The following is a 21,773-nucleotide window of genomic DNA, read 5'->3' as shown; positions in this document are numbered from 1 at the left end:
AAACTTTTCCTATTTGCAAATGACATGATCCTGTATATAGATATTTCAGAAAAAAAAAAAAACAACAAAGCTCCTAGAGCTAATAATTGAATTCAGCAAAGTGGTGGATACAAGATTAACGGCAAACATCAGTTGTACTTTATGCATTATTAATGAACAACTGGAAGAGGATAAAGGAAAACTTCCATTTAGAATAGCAACTCAAAGAATCAAATATCTAGGAATAAATTTATTCAAGGAACTAAAGAACTTATATGCAAAATGTTACAGAACATTGCTAAAAGAAATCAAAGAACTAAACAAACAGAAGGGCATGGATTGGAAAACTAAATATTGTTAAGATGTCTACTCTACCCAAAGCAATTTACAGATTCAAAACAATCCCAATCAAATTCCAACAGCTTTCTCTCCAGGAATGGAAAACCAATCATCAAATTTATGTGGAAGGGTTCAGGGTCCTGAATAGCCAAAATCAGCTTGACAAAGAATGAAGTTAGAGGACTCACACTTGCCGATTTTAAAACTTATTACACAGTACAAGGTCTGTTTCCTGGGGAGTAATAGGAGCATTCAAGTTCCTGTAAACAGGGGAACTCCTAAGGCAACTAGCAAGCACAAGCACAGAACAAGACACAGGGCCAGAAAAGACAGGAAAGATAATGTACTTTGCATTCACCTAGGGCTCACCTTCCTGATAGGAGGGGTGAACTCTGAAGGAGACTCCTTCAATCTGCAAAGACTGTGAAAGGTATTTTTTGCTTAGGTTTGCTTTGTTCTGTTAGCTCCTCACACTCAAGAAAATCTGTTATATCACAAGCTGGATACAAACTCAAGAAATAAGTTCCAGAGCTAACATTTTAAAATATTAAAATGTACAGTATGCAACAAGATTATAAAACAAACAAAGAAGCAGGAAACGATGACCCACCCAAAGAAAAGGATAAAAATCCAGAAAACATCAATGAAGACGACCGGATTGTGGGCATACCGCATAAAGACTTTAAAAAAATGATCCTCAGTATACTCAAGGAGATGAAGGAAACTACAGAGAAAGAACTAAAGGATAACAGGAAAACAAAAAATAATGCTGTAGGAGATATACATTCAAGAAGACCAACAACCCCCAAACAGGATAAACTTGAAGAGAAACATGCCCCAACACATACTGCAAACTGTCATGGCAAAGGACAAGCAGAGAGTTCTGAAAGCAGCAAGAGAAAAGCAACATGCTATGTACAGGAGACTACCAATTAGATTAAGGGCTGATTTCTCATCAAAAAACCATGGAGGCAAGAAGGCAGCAGGTTTGCAATACTAAAGTACTAAGAGAAAACAATTGCAACCAAGAATTTTACAGCTGGTGAGACTTTCTTTGAAAAATAAGGGAAAGATCTTAAGACATTCCCAGATAAACAAAAGCCTTGGGAGTTCATTACCAGTAGACATGCCCTACAAACAATGCTAAAGAGAGTTCTTCAGACTGAAAGGAAAGGACACTAGAGAGTGGTTTAAAGTAGCATAAAGAAATACAGACTTCCAGTAAAAGTAGCCGTATTTGTAATTATAAATGCCAGTACTACTGTAGTGTATTTTTTGGTAAGCAACTCTATTTTTACTTCTTGCAGATTCTAAAATGCAAATGCATAAAAAGTCACAGTAAATCTATGGTTTGGACATACAGTGTATAAAGACATAATTTCTAAGAAGTACAAGAAAAAGATGGGGGGTATAGGAAAGTGTGTGTATACGTAATTGAAGTAAAGTTGGTATCAAATCACATGATAGATGTAAATTTAGAATATTAAACTTAAGCCCCATGGTAATCATGACAGCAGGGACTCGAACACATATTTGCACACTGATGTTCACAGCAATATTATTCACAATTGCTAAACAATGGAAGCAACCCGAGTATCCATCAACAGAGGAAAAGATAAACAAAATATGGTATATACATACAATGGAATATTATTTGGCCATAGAAAGGAATGAAGTTCTGATACATACTACAACATGGATACACCCTGAAAACATCATACCGAGTGAAATAAACAAAACACCAAAGGACAAATATTCTATAATCTCACTGATATGAAAATAACTAGAATAAGCAAACTCATTGAGTTAGAACTAGAATATAGGTTCCCAGGGCCTGGGGTGTGGTAGGGAATGGGGAGTTAATGCTTAATTTGTAGGGCGTTTCTGTTTAGGGTTATAGAAACATTTTGGTAATGGATGGTGGTGATGGTAGCACAGCATTGTGAAAATAATAAACACCATCAAAATGTATATTGGAAAGTGGCTAAAAGGAGAAATTTTAGGTTGCACATATGTAACTAGAATAAAAATTTTTAAAAATCATAGAACAGTACAACACAGAGTGAACCCTAATGTAAACTATGGACTACAGTTAATAGTATAATTACAATAACATTGTTTCATAAATTGTAACAAAGATACCACACTAATACAAAGTGTTAATCATAGGGAAAACCATTATTTTGGCTATAGTGTGTGTGTGGCGGGGTGTATACGGGGACACTGTACTTTCTGCATGATTTTTTCTGTAAACGTACAACTTCTCTATGAAAAAAAATGGGAAAACATAATTGTTGGTTTAAGCCACTGAGTTTTGGGTTAGTTGCTATGCTGCAATAGCAAAATAAGTTAAAGGTACTTCATTCTCTTTGATGCAAATGTTCAAACCTCAATGACATAAACACTTCCAATAGAGTCAAAGACCTTGACTCCCAAGCTTATAAGCAAAAATAAATAAAATCCTAAGAGTAATCACATCACAGGAAAAAAAAAAATAAGACCTATCCTTTGACTAGCCCTCATAATATCACTTTGAAATTCAAACTTAAGAAACAAGTTATTTGATTTGTTCTGCTTCATTTTATAAGACAATGAGAGCTATATAACGCAATGCTTTCCTTTTAACCTAGGCTAGCATGAAAAGCAGAACCCAGCCTAGATTACCTGAAATAATATTCTTTTAGAAATTAGATCACAACTATCTATGCAGGGCATAATGTAAGAGAAAAGTGGACATTATAACTGAAAGTACTGTTATATAAAGTCAATCACCTAAGGACCCAAATAAATAAAGCCCAAGTATATAATACTCCCATGACAAATAGCTGATAAGATTAAACAAAAGCAAACAAACAAACAAACAAAAAAGACAAGACAAGAAAAGAAAGAGCAACATTTACAGAAATATGTTCCATGGAATGCAAATTGCAAAACAAATTCATAGGTGCAGTCAAAACATAGGGCTCCTTTCCTGGATCAATTTAATTCAGGGAAACCTTGAGTTAAACAAAAGTAAACAATTTCTTTATTGGAGAACTACTCAGGAGCTGTAATGCAATATGTATACTATCAAGTAGCAAAAATACCAAATTTCTCAAACTTAATTAACTTTAGCAGCATTTTGTCAAAAAGTAACCTAGGTGGGGGCAAGATGGCAGCATAGAGAGGAGTGGAAGCTAAGTAGTCCCCCTGGAACAACTACAAAAAAAACAGAAACAACTAGTAAATAATCCAGAATAACTGCGGGGGGACAAACGAGACCATCCACTCATCATACACCAACCTGAATTGGGAGGAATGCCCGAGAACACAGCATAAAATCTGTAAGTAAAACCTGTGGATCCAAGTAGCGAGACCCCCTCCCCCATAGCCTGAGCTGCAAAGCCTTGTGGTGCCAGAGAGAAGCTCTCTCCCAGCAAGAGAATATAGCTCAGCTGAGCTCCAACTGGGGTTTTAAATAGCGAGTGTGAACTGCTCACTACAGGTACGAATCCCCCAAAAAACAGACAGAGGCTTTGGGTGACGACTGACCTTGGAGAGCCAGAGGGTAACCTTGGACTGGGTCTGAAGGGGACTATGTTTCTTTTTCAGCTCAGTGGAGAAAGCCCCAGTCATTTTCAGTTTCCAGAGCTGTGACTCAGGGAAGGGTGGAGACAGTACAAGCAGAGAGAGAGAGAGACCACTGAAATGCTAATGACCTCCCCCTAGGGGGTCTGCCTTCACTAGGAGGAAAGGGGTGGGGCCCTTTCCATTCAGAACCAGACCCCAGAGCCTGGGGAAACACAGCCATACCTCCTCACACCAGTCAAGAATTATAGGCTAACAGGCATCACCTGCTGGGCAGAAAAGCACAGTGACCTGAGGTATCACAGGGTGGAGCAATTTTCTAAGACACACTCGCAGGGAAACCAGATACTGAACATTTCTTCCCTCTGGGACCTGAGCCTGTTCTGGTCTGGGAAAACCTGATTTGGATAACCAAGGAAACCATGCCTAGACAACAGAAAATTACAACCTACACTAAGAAAAACAAAGTTATGGCCCAGTCAAAGGAACAAACGTACACTTCAACTGAGATAGAGGAATTTAAACAACTAATGCTAAATCAATTCAAAAAGTTTAGAGAAGATATTGCAAAAGAGATAGAGGTTGTAAAGGAAACACTGGGCATACATAAGGCAGAAATCGGAAGTTCAAAAAAACAACTAGTAGAATCTATGGAAATGAAAGACACAACACAGGGGATGAAAGACACAATGGAAACATACAACAGCAGATCTCAAGAGGCAGAAGAAAACACTCAGGAACTGGAGAACAAAACACCTGAAAGCCTACACGCAAAGGAGCAGATGGAGAAAAGAATGAAAAAATATGAGCAACGTCTCCGGGAACTCAAGGATGAAACAAAGTACAATAATGTACATATCATTGGTGTCCCAGAAGGAGGAGAGAAGAGAAAAGGGGAAGAAGCAATAACAGAGGAAATTATTAATGAAATTTCCCATCTCTTATGAAAGACATAAAATTACAGATCCAAGAAGCGCAGCATACTCCAAACAGAAGAGATATGAATGGGCCTATGCCAAGACACTTAATAATCAGATTATCAAATGTCAAAGACAAAGAGAGAATCCTAAAAGCAGCAAGAGAAAAGCAATCCATTACATACAAAGAAAGCTTAATAAGACTATGTGCAGATCTCTCAGCAGAAACCATGGAGGCAAGAAGGAAGTGGTGTGATATATTTAAGATACTGAAAGAGAAAAACTGCTAACCAAGAATCCTATATCCAGCAAAGCTGTCCTTCAAATATGAGGGAGAGCTCAAAATATTTTCTGACAAACAGACAATGAGAGACTTTGTGAACAAGACACCTGCCCTACAGGAAATACTAAAGGGAGCACTACAGAGTGATAGAAGACAGGAGTGCGTAGTTTGGAACACAATTTTGGGAGATGGTAGCACAACAATGTAAGTACACTGAACAAAGATAACTATGAATACGGTTGAGAGAGGAAGGTGGGGAGCATGTGAGACACCAGAAGAAAGGAGGAAAGATAAAGACTGGGACTGTGTAACTTGGTGAAATCTAGAGTATTCAACAATCGTGATAAAATGTACAAATATGTTCTTTTACGAGGGAAAACAAGCAAATGTCAACCTTGCAAGGTGTTAAAAATGGGGAGGCATTGGGGGAGGGATGCAATCAGCATAAACTAGAGACTGTAACCAATAGAATCATTGTATTATGCTTCCTTTAATGTAACAAAGGTGATATAACAAAGTAAATGCAGATAAGAGGGGGAGATAGGGGAGGCATGTTAGACACTTGACATTGGTGGTATTGTCTGATTTTTTATTCTACTTTGATTTAAGGTTATTTTTCCTTTTGCTGCTTCCTAGCTGTCATTTTTTTTTTCCTCTTTCTTTTGCCTCTCTACCTTCTTTGACTCTCCCTCCTGCCTTATCGAAAAAATGTAGATGCCCTTATATAGATAGTGGTGAAGGTGGTGAACACATAAATGTATGACCATGCAGAGAACCATTGACTATTTACTTGGGATGGAATGTATGATGAGTGAACAAAACCATATTAAAAAAAAAAAAAAAAAAATGGGTTGATGACAAAACCTCGAGGGCAATATACTGAGTGAAATAAGCCAGACACATAAGGACAATTATTGCAGGGTCTCACTGATAGGAACTAATTATAATATGTAAACTCATAGACATGAAATATAAGGTACCAAGATGTAGAACGAGGCTTAAAAATGGGGAGTGGTTGCTTAGTATGAGCAGAATGTTCAATTAGGATGAACTTAAATGTTTGGAAATGAACAGGGGTGTTGGTATCAAGATGTGAGAATAACAGCACCAAATGGTGTGTGAATGAGGTGGAAAGGGAAAGCTCAGAGTCATATACGTCACCAGAAGGAAAGTTGGAGGTCAAAAGATGGGAATGTATAAAACTGAATCCTGAGCTAGTCTGCGTGCATGAGTGGGAGGTGGCAGGCCCCAGACTTAGGCCTTCTGTACTGAGTGTTCCAGCGCGACGCCTTAAGTCATGAGCCGGTTTGGTACCCGGTTGGTGGGAGCCACGGCGGCTCTAGCGCCGCCGCCGAAAACCCACAGCAATGAAAACCTCAACAAAATCGATATGTCTTTGGATGATATAATCAAATTGAATTGAAAGGAAGGAAAAAAGCAGAATTTTCCAAGACTAAATAGAAGACTCCAACAAAGCGGTACCCGGCAATTCAGGATGAGAATACAATGGGGAATCCAACAGAATTCTGGTTTTGGTAAGAATAGTCTGAGCCGTAGAGGAAGAGTCATGCCTGGAAAGAGACGTCCTTATGGGATTATCACTGGCCTTGCAGCTAAGAAAGCAACTGGAATTCAAAAAGGAATTAGTCCTATGAATAGACCGCCTCTAAGTGACAAGAATATAGAGCGATATTTTCCAGTGTTAAAAAGGAAGACAAACCTTCTGAGACAAAATGAAGTGCAGAGGAAACCAGCTGCTGTTCTCAAGAGACCTAACCAGTCAAACAGAAAAAAATAACATTCCAGCCAATTTTACTAGAAGTGGAAATAAATTAAGCCATCAGAAAGACACTCGTCAGGCAACTTTTCTTTTCAGAAGAGGCCTGAAGGTTCAGGCCCAGTTGAACACAGAACAACTGCTAGATGATGTAGTAGCAAAGAGAACTCGTCAATGGCGGACTTCCACCACAAATGGAGGAATTTTAACTGTATCCATTGACAATCCTGGAGCAGTGCAGTGCCCAGTAACTCAGAAACCACGATTAACTCGTACTGCTGTACCCTCATTCTTGGCAAAGCAAGAGCAATCGGATATAAAGAAAGTTCCTAAAGGTGTACCCCTACAATTTGACATAAATAGTGTTGGAAAACAGACAGGGATGACTTTGAATGAGCGATTTGGGATCCTGAAGGAACAAAGAGCCACTCTCACATTCACCAAAGGAGGAAGCCGCTTTGTAACCGTGGGATAGATCCCATGGCAAAGGGACTTCTGAGTGACGACTATTTGAAAAGTTGAATTGCTTAAAGAGTTTGTCATAGAAATTCAAGGAACTTTATTGCAAAATATTCACAAGGCTAAATAACGCTTTATTTTTATTTTTGAAGTTTTTTTTTAATGTGTATAAAATAATGCCCTGAAAGAATAACAGGGTATATATACCTATCCTTAAAATTTTCATGGTTGGCTCAGCAGAACAATCCTCTATTTGACTCCTTTAGTTTCTCACGCAGCAGAAGAAAGACAAAGATAGAAATCGATTATTTTTATGATACTGGTATTTAGCATCTCATCTCCTTTGCCTATTTTTTAGACTTTGCCATGGTAAATCTTGGTCTTTGGAAATATGAGTAGGTCCCTTTGTTGCTGTTATTTACACTTTAATAGTGTTCATGTAATAAGTGCAGTTGCCTTTTCTTCAGTAGAAATGTTTAAAAAAAATTCATTAGAATTTCAGTTTGGGGTTTTAAGATTAATGGGAATATCTGTAACTCAGTTCCCCCCCCTCCCCGGATAATGTTAGGTTAATCCCCCCGAATGGTAAATCTTAAGTGACAAACTTTTAATAAGAAATGTGGCTCTAGGCATTAGTCTCAGTTTAAGATGTTGGTGTTCAAAGACTGTAAATGCATGTTTACAAACGTATCTGCTAGGGCCTTGTAGGAGAAGGTTCAAAGTAAAAAACTCACAGTTTGTGTTTAGTAAATGAATAAAGCATGAGAGGAAGTAGCTGGTTGAAGAACAGGTAACTGAGTGAAAAACTTCAAAACCCAGCTCATAGGTATTCTGTTTGGATATAATGTAGTCTTGGGTCTAGTGTCCACAAAGAATTTTTCAAATGATATTTAGAGGAGCTATAATTATTAAAATGGATTGAGTCCCTTAGATATTTTGGTAGTAAAATTGATAGCCATTAAGTCCTAGACTTTCTTCTTAATCAAAAAGTTGATTCTATAAGCTTTTAAGCTTGCTAAATTAAGCAGTATACAACTCCAAAAACAAAAAATGGCAAAAGTGATGAGAGTTGCATTATAACCTTGCTTTATACCTCTCACTTTGATTTAATTTATGGTATAAAGTTCAGGCATTTGTGGGGTGAAAAGAATTTGGTTTTTCCCCCTTCTGAGGTGGTGCGAGGAATTTTCTGTTAAGCCAAGATCTAAGAGTCCTCAGATAGCTGTATACTATAAGTCACATTAGTACTTATAGTATACTATAAGTTACAGTAATACTTGTAGTATACTAAACGTTACATTAGTACTTATAGTATACTGTAAGTTACATTGTGGTATAATGCCAAAATGCAGCAAAATATTCCAGCTGTAAGTTATAATTTTGGTCACTATGAAGCTTGACCTTTTGGTTTTCTATAACATTAAAATCTCTAAATAGGTGTTATTTTCTCTAGAGTATAATATTAGTATTTACTTTTCCTATTAAAAAAAAAATTACTTTATCACTCTTGCCTGTCTTGCATTATATACTAGATTTCATTGTCACTCATGCCCCTTGGGTTTCTTCTTGGTTTATTCAGAGGCCATGGAAAGCTGTCAATAACAGTTTCATGCTTATACCAAAGAATTAAATCTGATCTAATTATCTGGTATTTTGCAGATACTTCTGAGAAGGGATTATTTGGAAATCAGTCGCAGTATTTGAAAGTAAACTCTGGTCTCTACTTAGCTATTTATGTTTTTTGTAGAGGCCAAGGTACCATTGCAAAACATTTTTGCAAGTACGAATGCTTGTATTTGGTCCAAGAACAAAACATTTTAGACTGGTTAGAATTATTGGTAGCTTATTTCAAAGCAAAGGATAAAACTGAACATGAGTTTGCTGTCTTTAGAACAATTTGTGAAGATATGCTGTGAAGGTATTTTCCATTGTCCTGTTGAGTTATGTTAAATATAATTGTACAGAGCTATTAATGCCTTTTTTTTAACCTTAAAAATTGCCCAAAATATTGACACTAAACTAAGTGCATCAAACAACAAAATTTGGTATATTAAACTTTTGTTCTTTGTGCATCTGTAATTTAATTTTCTTTTTAAATATAAAATTTTGCCTTTGGTACAACTAAATTAAAACACTGCTAATATGTTGTATATACACAAAAGAATATGCTTTGTTGGAGGAAAAATTTCCTTTCTTGGAAGTTTAGCTGCTAATGTGGTTGTAGTCTTTTTTAGTTCTTAAAGTTTTTTGTTTTTATGTTTTTAAACAAACAAATTTTAAGGTTGCAACTTAAAATTTCCTCTGCATCAAGATGTATCCAAAACAGTGATGCAGTGCATCACAAAACAAAAGTTTGTATTTAATGAGGAGGTGCTTTACACTGTACTTTTTGGTGTTTTTTGGAAAAGTTACATTTAGATCTATTCTGAAGCTGTTCATTTTTGAAAAATAAAATGTTACAGGTTTCACATGGAAAAAAAAAAAAAAAAAAAACTGAATCCTATGGTGGGCAATGTCCATGATCAACTGTACAAATACTAGAAATCACTTCCATGAACCAGAACAAATGTATGACAATACAATTAGAAGTTAATAATAGAGGGGCATATAGGAAAGAAATATATCCCTATTGCAAACTATATACTGCAGTTAGTAGTATTTCAACATTTTTTCATAAACAGTAACAAATGTACTATACCAATACTACGAGTCAACAATTGAGGCGGGTTGGTTAGGGATAGGGGAGGATTAGTTTCCTTTTCTTTTTTTCTTTTTTCATCTGTCACTTTATTTCTTGTCTGGAGTAATGAAAAGTTTCTAAAAATTGAACAAAAATTAAGTGTGGTGATGGATGCACAGCTGTATGAGGGTACCCAGGGGCAAGTGATTGTACACTTTGGATCTTTGGATACTTGTATGGTATCTGAACAATCTCAATAAAAATGAAAAAAAAAAAAAAAAAGAAAACAACAACAACAAAAAGGTAACTGAGGGGATGTCTTATGCAGAACATGTTTTGGAAAATCCTACTGTAGACAAAAAATAGTTCCTCAGACTATACCATTTTAATCATTAAAGTAAGTCATCGGTATTGTTTTCTAATCGTACTTATGACAGCTAACATTAGAGTCTATTAATTACTGAGCATTATACCTGTACTTTATTTCCTACTTAAACTGAACTGTTTATTCTTGAAAGCATTATCCCCTTTCACACCTGTGTGCTTAGCAAAAACATCTACAAAGAATTTCTTCCATGGTCTGCCAGATAAACAGTTAAACTTTAAGCTTAGCAATATCTTGAATTTACTGCATTCATCACATTATAAAATTTAACTGTTTTATATATCTACCTCCCACACTTAACAGACATTAAAAGGCAAAGAATACTGATCTATTGTTAAAAGCTTTATTGAGATATAATACACATAATATACAATTTAAAGTGTACCATTCAATGGTTCTTAGTATATTCATAGATTTGTGTAACCATCACCACAATCTATTTTGGAACATCACCACCACCCCAGAAAGAACTTCCATACCCATGAGCAGTCATTTCCTATCCCAACCCTCCCCACTTCCCAGCCCTAGGCAACCACTAATTTTCTTTCTCTCTCTATAGATTTGCCTATTCTGGACATTTCATATAGATGAAATCTATAATATATGGTCTTTTGTGATTGCCTTCTTTCACTTAATGTTTTCAATTTTCATTCATGTTTTAGTATATATCAGTATTTCATTCATTTTTAAGCAAAATAATTTTCTATTGTATGGCTATTAAACATTTTACTTATTCATTAATCAGTTGGTGAACATTTGCACTGTTTCCACTTTTTTACTAGTCTGAATAATGCTGCTATGTACATTCATGTACAAATTTTTGTGTGGACATATGTTTTCATTTCTTTTCATTCCACTTCACTAGGAGTGGAATTTCTAGGTCACATGATAAATCTCTTTTGGGAAACTGCCAAAATTTTTTCAAAGTGGTTGCACTATTTTACATTCACACCAGCAATGTAGGAGGATTCCATTTTCCCAGCATCCTCAATACTTTTTATTTTCTGCTTTTTTTCTTTTACATTATAGCCATCCTAGTAGATGTGAAGAGCTATCTCATTATGACTTTGATGTGCAGTTCTCTAATGAGCAATGATGTTGAGAATCTCTTAATGTGCTTATGGGTTATTTGTATATCTTCTTAGCAGAATGTCTACTCAAGTTCTTTGTCCATTTTTTAATTGGATTATGTGTCTGTTGTTTAGAGTTGTAGGAGTTCTTTAGTCTGGATATTAAATCCTTATCAGATATGATTGCAAATATTTTCTCCCATTCTCTGGGTTGCCTTTTCACTACCTTCATTGTGTTCTTTGTGCTTTCAATGTTGTTTTGTAGTTTTTAGTGTACAAGTCTTACAGTTCTTGGGATCAATTTACTCAGAAATATTTTATTCTTCTCGATATCAGTGTGAACGGTATTTATTTCTTACATTTTCATATTGCTCATTGCAAGTGTATAGAACTACACTTGATTTTTGTATACTGACCTTGTATCCTACAACTTTGTAGAACTCATTTATTAGTCCTAATAGTTGTTTTGTGAAGTCTTTAGGGTTTTCTATATACAAGATCTTGTCATCTGAAAATAGAGTTTTCCTTCTTCCTTTCCAAACTGGGTTGACTTTATTTTTCTTGATTAAAAGCTAGAACTTCCAGTACAATATTAAATAGAAATGGCAAGAGGGGACATTCTAGTCTTCTTGCTGCTCTTAGATGGAACACTTTCAGTCTTACACCATTACATATGATGTAAGTTGAGGGTTTTTATAGATGCCCTTTATCAGGCTAAGGAAATTCTCTTCTGTTATTGGTTTGTTGAGTGTTATTATTAAAGGGTGTATGTGTGTGTGTGACTTTGTCAAATGCTTTTTTCTTCATCTACTGATCAAGTAGTTTTTGTTCTTTAATCTTACGATATAGTATATTTCATTAGTTGATTTTTGGATGTTGAACCAACTTTGTATTTCTAGAGTAAATACCATTTGGTATTAGTGAATAATCCTTATATGATGGTTTACTCAGGTTGTTAGTATTTTGTCTAGAATTTTTGCACTTATATTCCTAAGAGATAGGCCTGTAGTTTTCTTTTCTTGTGATCTCTTTGGTCCAGTTTTGCCGTCAAGGTAACACTAGTTTCATAAAATGAATTGTAAGGTGAAGTGGAGGGATTAGTAATTGGAAGGGAGCACAAGTGAGGCTTTTAAAAGGTGAAGGCAATCTTCTGTTTCTTGATCTGCATGCTGGTTTCAGGGGTGTGCTCAGTTTGTGAAAATTCATTGAGCGTTTACATTTATGATTTGTGTTCTTTTCTATGCATGTTTTACTTCATTATATTTTTAGAAAAAGGAAAATACCAGTATAACATATTTCTAAATTTTTGTTATAAAGGCTCTTTTTAAAAATTACTTATTAGACACTCGACAGAATAACTGACCAGTTCTAATCAAAAGTGTGATGGTTCTGAAAGACAAGTAAAGGAGGAACTGTCACAGATAAGAGATTAAGAAGTCAGAACCTCTAAATACAAATGGAGATGCTGGATTGATTCCTGGAACAGAAAAAAAAGGCCATTAGGAGAAAACTGGTGAAATTTTAATAAAGTCTGTAATTTAGTTAACAGTATTACAAAAAAAAATGTCATTTCCTGTTCTTGATCATTATACTCTAGTTAAGTAAGTTGTTAACATTGGGGTAAGCTGGATGAAGAGTATACATAAACCCTCCATATTTTTATGAAACTTTTCAGAAAGGCTAAAATTATTTTGAAACAAAAAGTTAAAAACATTATCTTGTTAATAAGTAATACATTCATAGGGCTCAACACTCAATAGGTTTAAAAATCAAAAAGGAATACAGACTAAAAATTCTCCCTCCTACTATTTTCTGTCAGCTATCCAGTTCCCTTACCTGGGGCAACTAATATCATAAGTTTTATATGTCCTTCCAGAAATTTTTTACAGATATACAAGCAAATACATATATGGGTAGGTATGTGTATTATTTTCCCCCCAGAAACAGCTTTTCCATACAGCAATTTCAGTCACAGAATTTATGCTTGGAATGCACTTAAAGATTCAGCTATAGGGATATATTTATTGCTTCACTATTTATACATACACACACACACACATAAAACAATTTAAAAGTTGAATAAACAACAGTGTTTGAATAAACACACACAACATACTATGCAGACATATAAATAGGATAATATTCCAGAAATGCAAAGATCATTTAACATTCAAAAATCAATGTCAAAAATACTATGTAGCTCTTAAAAATTATGATATAGAAATACATTTACTGGCACAGAAAAGAAAGTCATACTAGGTTTAAAAAAGAAAAAGATAGAAACCTTGGCTACAAAAATAAACAATATAATCAAATATCATGAAAAGAAAAAAAGCAATCCACTGAAACATTATTTGTTCATTTGTTTTTGTTTTTGTCCAGGCTGTAAAGTAGATCACAATGATGGCCTTAATTTTCCAATCCTCTCTATATCCATGCCCTTTCCCAATGTGACTTTGCAGTTCTTTTCACTAAGGAGATAACGTGTATTCCCCACATCCGGAATCTTAGCTAACCTTGTGATTTACTTTGGCCAACAAGTTAACATAGAAGTTTTAGTGTGCCAGCTATAGGATCAGGCTTCAAAATCCATTGTATTTTTTGCCCTCTATTACACCTCTGCCATTATCACAAAAACATACTTACTGAATGATCAAAGAAACAGAGTAAAACCAAGTCACACAGTTATTCCAACTGAGGCCATTCTAGATCAGCAAAACTGCGTAGCTGACCCTCCTAGACACCTGAATAATAAACACTACTATATGCCACTGAGGTTTTGGAGTTGTGATACAGCATTATTGTGGCAATAGAAAATTAATACAAAATGTTTACTCATCTCTTACTTTGAACACCAGTACTGTTGTCATCAGAAAATTATTTTTAATTACAGTATTCCAAATATAAACACATTTCTATTTTCTGTAAGTTCTATGATTTTATCATATTAAACTTTTTAATCCAATGTAACATTATTTAATGATTATTTATTCTTGTCTTGTGATTCTTATATTAAATTCTTAGATGCAAATGACTCTATTTCAGGACTCTCCAGTTCAACCCACTGATCTTAAATTGTGTTAATTATTATAAGATAAATTATAATTCCTCATATAGTTTTTTGTATTTATAGAACTATTTTTCCTGCAATTTTGAGATATAGTCACAAACTATACTATCATTCAAAATGTACAATCAGTTGTTCACAGTATCATCATATAGTTGTGCATTCATCACCACAATTTTTGAACATTTTCATTACTCCAATAAAAATAAAAATAAAAATAAAAAGGAACACCCAAAACACCCTATCCCCATATCCCCCATTACTCATTTACATTTTTGTCCCCATTTTTCTATTCATCTGTCCATACACTGAATAAAGGGAGTGTGAGCCACAAGGCTTTCACAGTTACATGGTCATACTGTATAAGCTATAAAGTTATACAATCATCTTCAAGAATCAAGGCTAGACACACCTATTTTTATATTATCAGATAACAGTACTAATTCTTTTTCCTTTACAAAGATAAGGAGGCTTACATCAGAAGGGTATCCAACATTAGCCCTTCTAATATGCCTGGAATCCTAAGGATAAAATAAGCGTACAGTTTTAAATGGGATACAATCCAGAGGAAAAGAGAATTCAGACTGCCGGTAAAAACAGATGGTAATCAGTGGGATGCTTACTCCTTACCTCTACTACCCATAAACTTTCCAACATTAGTGGATTTAGAGGGCCAGAGACCAGAAAGAACTGAAGAGTATTCTATGGTAAAGCAAGTTATTTAAGCAAGTAGGGATTACATGGCTCTGATTAGATCATAACCCTACCAGGATTCGTGAGAACACAATTATTGAAAGAATTCCATATACTATGTGGGCTAAGATTTACATATAGACTACTACATACTACTTAGCTCTCCCTTTAGAAAATATAAATTAATAATACTTCAAGTTTACAGACCCCCTTGTCTAACTATGTTACAGAATAAAATTCACATGTTGAACATGTTAAGTATAAACTGTTTGCCTTTCAAAAGTTCTATCATCTTATTCCATGAGAGTACTAGCAATTATGAAAATAAATGGGTGGGAATGTGTAATCTGAAATTTTTGGTCAAAGAAAAAGCCCACTATGACCAAAACAAAATGGCAAATGACTTCACCTTCTTTTGGAAAATGACCTCATTATGACAACTAGCTAACCAACTAGCTTTCAAAGCCACTAAGAGTAGCTTACAAAGTCACAGCTGTTACTTTTTCTAACAACTAAATGTTGATCTCAGTTTAAATGTCATTTCAAAAGTACTGCATGATTTCTTCAAAGCACTACAATTTATGAGCAAGAAGTACATTGAAGAAGAGTACAATGACAAGTCTGTGACTTGTTCAGTAAAGATGGTTATAAAGAATGACAGAACAATCAGTTAAAAAACACTTGACTGTAGCATTCTTGGATGAGTAGACATATTTTGGAGCTCTGTAAATCATTCATGAAATGACAGTACACACAAAAATGCTTTTTCCAACTTCAAGCAATATGAAAATCATTTAATTGATATAACAATTTTCGACAGACTTATTTCAAAAGAAAAACAGATAAAATAAATTTGAATGCTCCTTCTAGAAAAAAAAATTAAATAATTCATGAAATTTAAGACATTCAGATTCCAAATACTGTGGAAAAAACTATCCCAGTTGAAATTCTCTTGGAGTTCTGTTTCTCAGTGTTTCTTATCACTTGTCATTAAAAAGTTTTAAAATAACCTTAAATATCTAATATCTCTTGACCAAAAATGATCAATTAAACCAAATAATGGTACATCAGCACAACAGAATACCATGTAACCATTAAGCATTAAATTGCATGGACAACATAAAAAGTTCACAAGGTTCAAAGAAAAAAATCAGGTTAAGCATTCAGATAGTTTATGCATGTGTGTGTGTATGTATGTGTGTACATGTACATATATAAAAGCTTTCAGAGTGATACGAGTATTATCTCTAGACTCATACCCAACTACCTACTTGATATTTCAACTTGGATGTCTAATAGAGATCTCAAACTTAACATAACCAAAATTCAACTACTAATCTACCATCCAAACTTGTTCCACTTACACTCCTTATATCTAATAGCAATCCCTATGCTTTCAATGTTAAGACCAAGAAACTTAGGATCATCTTTGATTTTGATTCCTCTTCCTTTCAAATCCCACATCAATTCTCAGCAAATCCTCTAGATGCTACCTTTTGAATATAACCAGAATCTAATCATGTCTCACCACTACTACTACAACAACATAGACAAAGCCATCTCACACACTGGCTGCTGCAACTGCTTCCTTAACAGGTCTCTCTCTTTCACTCTTGCAACCCTGCAGTCAATTTTCAACGTGACAGTGAATGATCCTTTTAAAACAGAAGTCAGCTCAGGTCACACCTTTGCTTAAAACACTGCAATGACTCCCCACTTTCCTAAATAAAATCAAAGTCCTTACAATGATCTACAGTGTCCTACATGATGGAGCGCCTAATAATTCTGTAACCTCATCTTTTACTATACTCCCTACTCCACCCCCTTTTACTCCATTAGGACAGAGATTAATGAAGATAAATGTGGGGTTTAATTTTCATGTCTTAAAGGTACACTATGGAAAAGTAATACACAGACTATTGCCCTCAAACCACTGAAGACTTCAGGATGATGCAAGCATGGTAATAAAAGGTCTTTGATAACCTAGACCCATTTACATCCCAGCCTCCTCTCCCACCAACTGTCCACACATACTGGCCAATCGCCAAGCCAAGTGGACAACTTGTGGTTCTCTCAGAAGGGCCATGATCTCTCAGGTCTCTGCAGTATTGCATGTGATTTTCCATCTCTTTGGAATTTCTAATCTGTCTCCCTTGGTGTCACAACTACCACCACTTCTCCAACAATCTCCCCTATCCCCAAATCTGGCCCCCAGAAGTCCTGAGATACTGTGTAGAAATGTGGTTAAGAACAGAGATTTTGGAGCCAAACTGCCTGAGTTTGAATCCTCACTCCAAACTGAACTAAATCCTGCATCAACTTGGCAAATTCCATACTTCTTTGTGCCACAGTTTCCTTATCTGTAAACTGTGTAAAACAATGGTGCCCATCTCATAGGGTAGTTATGAGATGGAAATGAGTTAATATACATAAAGTTTAAAAAGAGTATGAGTCACATAAGGTAAACTTTAATTATTAGCTATAATTATTATCACTTTCCTTAAGATTCTGCTTAATTATCAAGTCTGGCCCAACTGTTAACACATGAGGTTGTTGGGTACCCATCCTCTGTCATCCTTATAATGTTGCTTTGCTCATCCATTTATCACCTAATACCCTGTGTCTATCACACAGTAATTATACTTAACTGTAAGTATACTGATTAAGTATACTTAATCAGAATAATGAATGAATGAACAAATGAAATAAAAGATGAAATGATTCAAAGAACAGTTTCCAATATAGGAAGAATATAAATGAGCAGAGCTACGAAGCATGGTTATAGGATTTGTACATTGCACAGAGGCACTTGGCTTAGAAGTTAGGTAGGGGTGAATCACCTAACTGTGCATCCTGATGAGAGGCAAAGTGCACAAAGGCAAAGGTATCCCTTTTTTGTTTGTTTTAAATTCAAAGGTTCCATCTCCTCAACTGTCTGTGCAGCCAAGGGTCTTTGACTCAGAGAAGGTATCTTCTTCTAATTAACTGGCCCAGAAGAGCACCTTTTCCTAATTCACAGAAAGGTGCCACACAGACTAGCCTTGACCCAATAAACAGGAAGTCAGATGCCAAAGAGACAGGACAAGTAAAGCTAGAACACAAACTACCTTATTCCCCTGGGCATGACTCAGACTAGAATACAGCTTGGAACACTGACTGCAACCTTATTATCAGGGCTGATTGGGGCTACTCTAAAATACATCTCTTAGATACCTCATCTATACTATTAAATTATAGTCTACAATTTAAAAAGAAAGAATATGTTCTAAAATTACATTCATTTCCTAGCAGCATCTTAAGAACCATAGGTTTATATTACCTTTATGGTGAAATATACAGAAGCACAAGGAAGTTCATAATCCTTGCTTGATTTCTTAAACTATCTAAATGAACCATTGACAATCAAACTCCATGGGGTTGATTTGCTCTACCTACCCTCTCCCTAGAGAAAGTGCCATAGGAAGGATGAGAAATAAACTAGGTGAAGGGGTAGCAGAGCTCTTAAAAAGTGGGTTAGCACCTGAAAAGACCTTTCAGGTAGCAATATAAGCCTTCTGGCCCACCATTTATTCATATATTCTTGATTAGTAGGTGACTACAGTTTCTGGATTGGATGGCACTACTCTATCAAGAGGCTATAAGCACTGACAATTTTTATTCTTTCTTTCCTCTTATCCTCAAACTCTCATAAGATAAAAATGCTAGATAAGTTTATCTACTGGGAGTCAATTTTTTCCTCAAATCAGAAATAGTTCTCAAAAACTAAAAAGAGTGAGGACAGGTCAAGAATATAAGCAGCAAAATATGTTGGCTACAGATACAGATCTGCATTCTCAAATGAGCTTATCAGTTTCAAAGAAAAAAAAAAAGCTGACATTTTGATCACCATTCATTTATTTCCCATATATTTCCAATTTATTCTGAATATGGAAGAGAGAAGGAATACAATTTACTAATCTCCTTAAAATATCAACAAGTTATAAAGGGCACAGAGTGGATGAGAAGAGACCAACTGAGGAAGGCCTAGTGGTTTAAAATAGAATGGTAGCAAGAGGGGATTAAAGATATGGGCTAATGTATAACATTATTTTATGCCTTATTTCCTAAGTATGTTTATGACCTCCTAAAATGGTTAGGAGTCCATAAAAACTAAACTACAATTAAAAATTGCTAACCAAAATAAAAAGGAATGGGAAAATTGGACTTCAGTGTAACCAGATCTAGATTATCTATGTTTTCTAAAGGACAAGTAGCTAATTAGCTGAGAAAACTCACTTCAAATTAAGAAATTTATATCAGATTAAGTTTTAGTTTTGAGGATCCTTAAAAAGTTGTGACTTAGGAGTACATGAGCATTAATAAATTTAAAACAATTTTATTCATATTTCCAAAATTAAGCTTCAGCTTCCCAACTTTAACTGACTGACCTAGTAATTACTTATGGCAAGTTACCAAACTTAGCTACTTGTATTATCTTATAACTTTTTTAAAGATTGACTAGAAAAACATATTATTAAGGGCTAGATCTGCTGAATACTGTTTTCCTAAAATTTAATCTTTTCTATGGCTGAGAATGGCTAAAATTTTACCTTCTTTGTGGATGCGAATACCTAATACTTAAAATTATTTTAAAAAGTTTCCAGATGGCATTGCCCTAATCAGGATGGGCAGGAGATGCTTTAGGGATTCATCATCCAATAGAAGCTTTGAGAAATGAAAAACTGGTAGAAACATCTTTCTCAAAACTCCAGAAAACAATTAAAGCACTGTAGTAACAGGATGAGAGACAAATCAAGAAAAAGGCTACTTAAAGGTGGTAGAATTTACTTGTGTGCTGGCTGACGCTCCTCCACCATGCCCCAGCACAGTAAGAAGTCAGCCCACACTCCCACTGAGAATCCCTGATCCTGGATGGAGCAGAGTGACCCTTGTGCACAAATTGGGAGCTTGTATGTCTGGCCCAATTTGTCAGGTGGTGATCTGAGGGAGTCCCCATCCCAGAACTTGTCCTGCATATAAAAGGTATCTGACAGAGCTCTCCTACAAAGAGCAGTCAACTAGTGCTGCCTGGGGCAAGGGATTGCTGGCCCAGTTCAGTGCACTGAACAATGAGGAAACTGTTTCCTAGAGAAGAGGGAACATCTGTATCCATGTAAAGGGGAGGTATTCCTAGAGCCACATGCACATGCTGAAGACAAGACACATGCCCAGAAAGGATCAGGGAGGCCTCTACTCATTCACCTTGAACTATTTTCTAAACTTATTTAATGGGTAAGCCCAGAACCAGTGCACTTGTACAGGTCAATGTGCAAAGACTGGGAAAGGTGATTTCCTTTTTTCCTTCATTATTTTTTTGTTTGTTTTTGTTACCTTCTGACATTCAATGAAAGCTCCACCATAACAATAGCTGGATACAAGCTTAAGAAACAGATACTTCAGAGTCTAAATTCCAGCAATAAAACACTAAAATATCAAAATATCTAGTTTCAACGAAAGATTACAAAACATACAAAGAAACAGGAAGCAATGGCCTAAGCAAAGAAAAAGATTAAAGCGTTAAAAACCACCACTGAGGAGGACCAGATATGGCACATATTTAAAAAACATCCTAAATACGCTCAAACGGCTACAAGAAAATCTGTACAAAGAACTAAAGGAAACCAGAGAAGCAACAGATGAACACAAAGAGCAGTGTGGTGATTTGGAACTGTATGTACCTCAGAATACCATGTCCTTAAAGTTAATCCATTTCTGTGGATGTAAACCTATTATAAATAGGACCTTCCAATTAGGTTACTTCAGTCAAGGTGTGGCCCAGCTCAATCAGGATGGGTCTTAATCCTAATACTGGAGTTGCTTATAAGACAATGGAATTCAGACAGAGAGAGAAAGCCATGGAAGCAAGAAGCTGAAAGTAAGGAAACACAGAAGACAAGAGAGAGACCAGCAGACACCACCATGTGCCTTACCATATGGCAGAGGAATCAAGGATCACTGGCAGCTGGTCTTCAGGAAGAAGATATCACCTTGGTGACGCCTTGATTTGGACATTCTCCTGGCCTGAAAACTATAAGCTTGTAAGCTAATAAATTCCCACTGCTAAAAGCCAACCCATTTCATGGTATGTGCTTTGAGCAGCTTGGCAAACTAAAACAAATAGAGAAACAGAAATTAGGAAAAAGAACCAAACAGAGCAGAAGACCACAGTAAAAGAAATTAAAATTTCCCTAGAGAGATTCAACAGCAGATTGGAGCTGCAAGGAAAAAGAATCAGTGAACTTGAAGATGAGAAAACTGAAATCATCCAATCTGAAGAGCAGAGAAAGGAAAGTGTGAAGAAAAATGAATACAGACTGAGGAAACTGTGATACACCATCAAGTGTGCAAATATACACGCTTTGAGACTCTTGGAAGAAGGATGAGACAGAAAGAATATTCAAAGAAACAAAAGTTGAAAACTTCCCAAATTTAACGAAAAATGAGTATCACATCCAAAACGTGCAACAAAATCCAAACAAGATAAACCCAAATAATCTGATACCGAGATATATTACAAT

The 21,773-nt window shown here is 35.5% G+C and overlaps 1 protein-coding gene and 1 pseudogene across 7 annotated transcripts in view; one reads left to right on the top strand and one right to left on the bottom strand.

The window, feature by feature from the left end:
* Positions 1-21,773, bottom strand: part of SUPT3H (SPT3 homolog, SAGA and STAGA complex component) — a 618,339-nt gene that overhangs the window by 515,450 nt on the left and 81,116 nt on the right. The gene's annotated exons all lie outside the window — the stretch shown is intronic.
* On the top strand, positions 6,383-7,337 carry LOC119539501 (annotated as a pseudogene).

Source organism: Choloepus didactylus, chromosome 7, assembly GCF_015220235.1.
Source record: "Choloepus didactylus isolate mChoDid1 chromosome 7, mChoDid1.pri, whole genome shotgun sequence".
NCBI lineage: Eukaryota > Metazoa > Chordata > Mammalia > Pilosa > Megalonychidae > Choloepus > Choloepus didactylus.
This window is presented reverse-complemented; position numbering and strand designations above follow the sequence as displayed.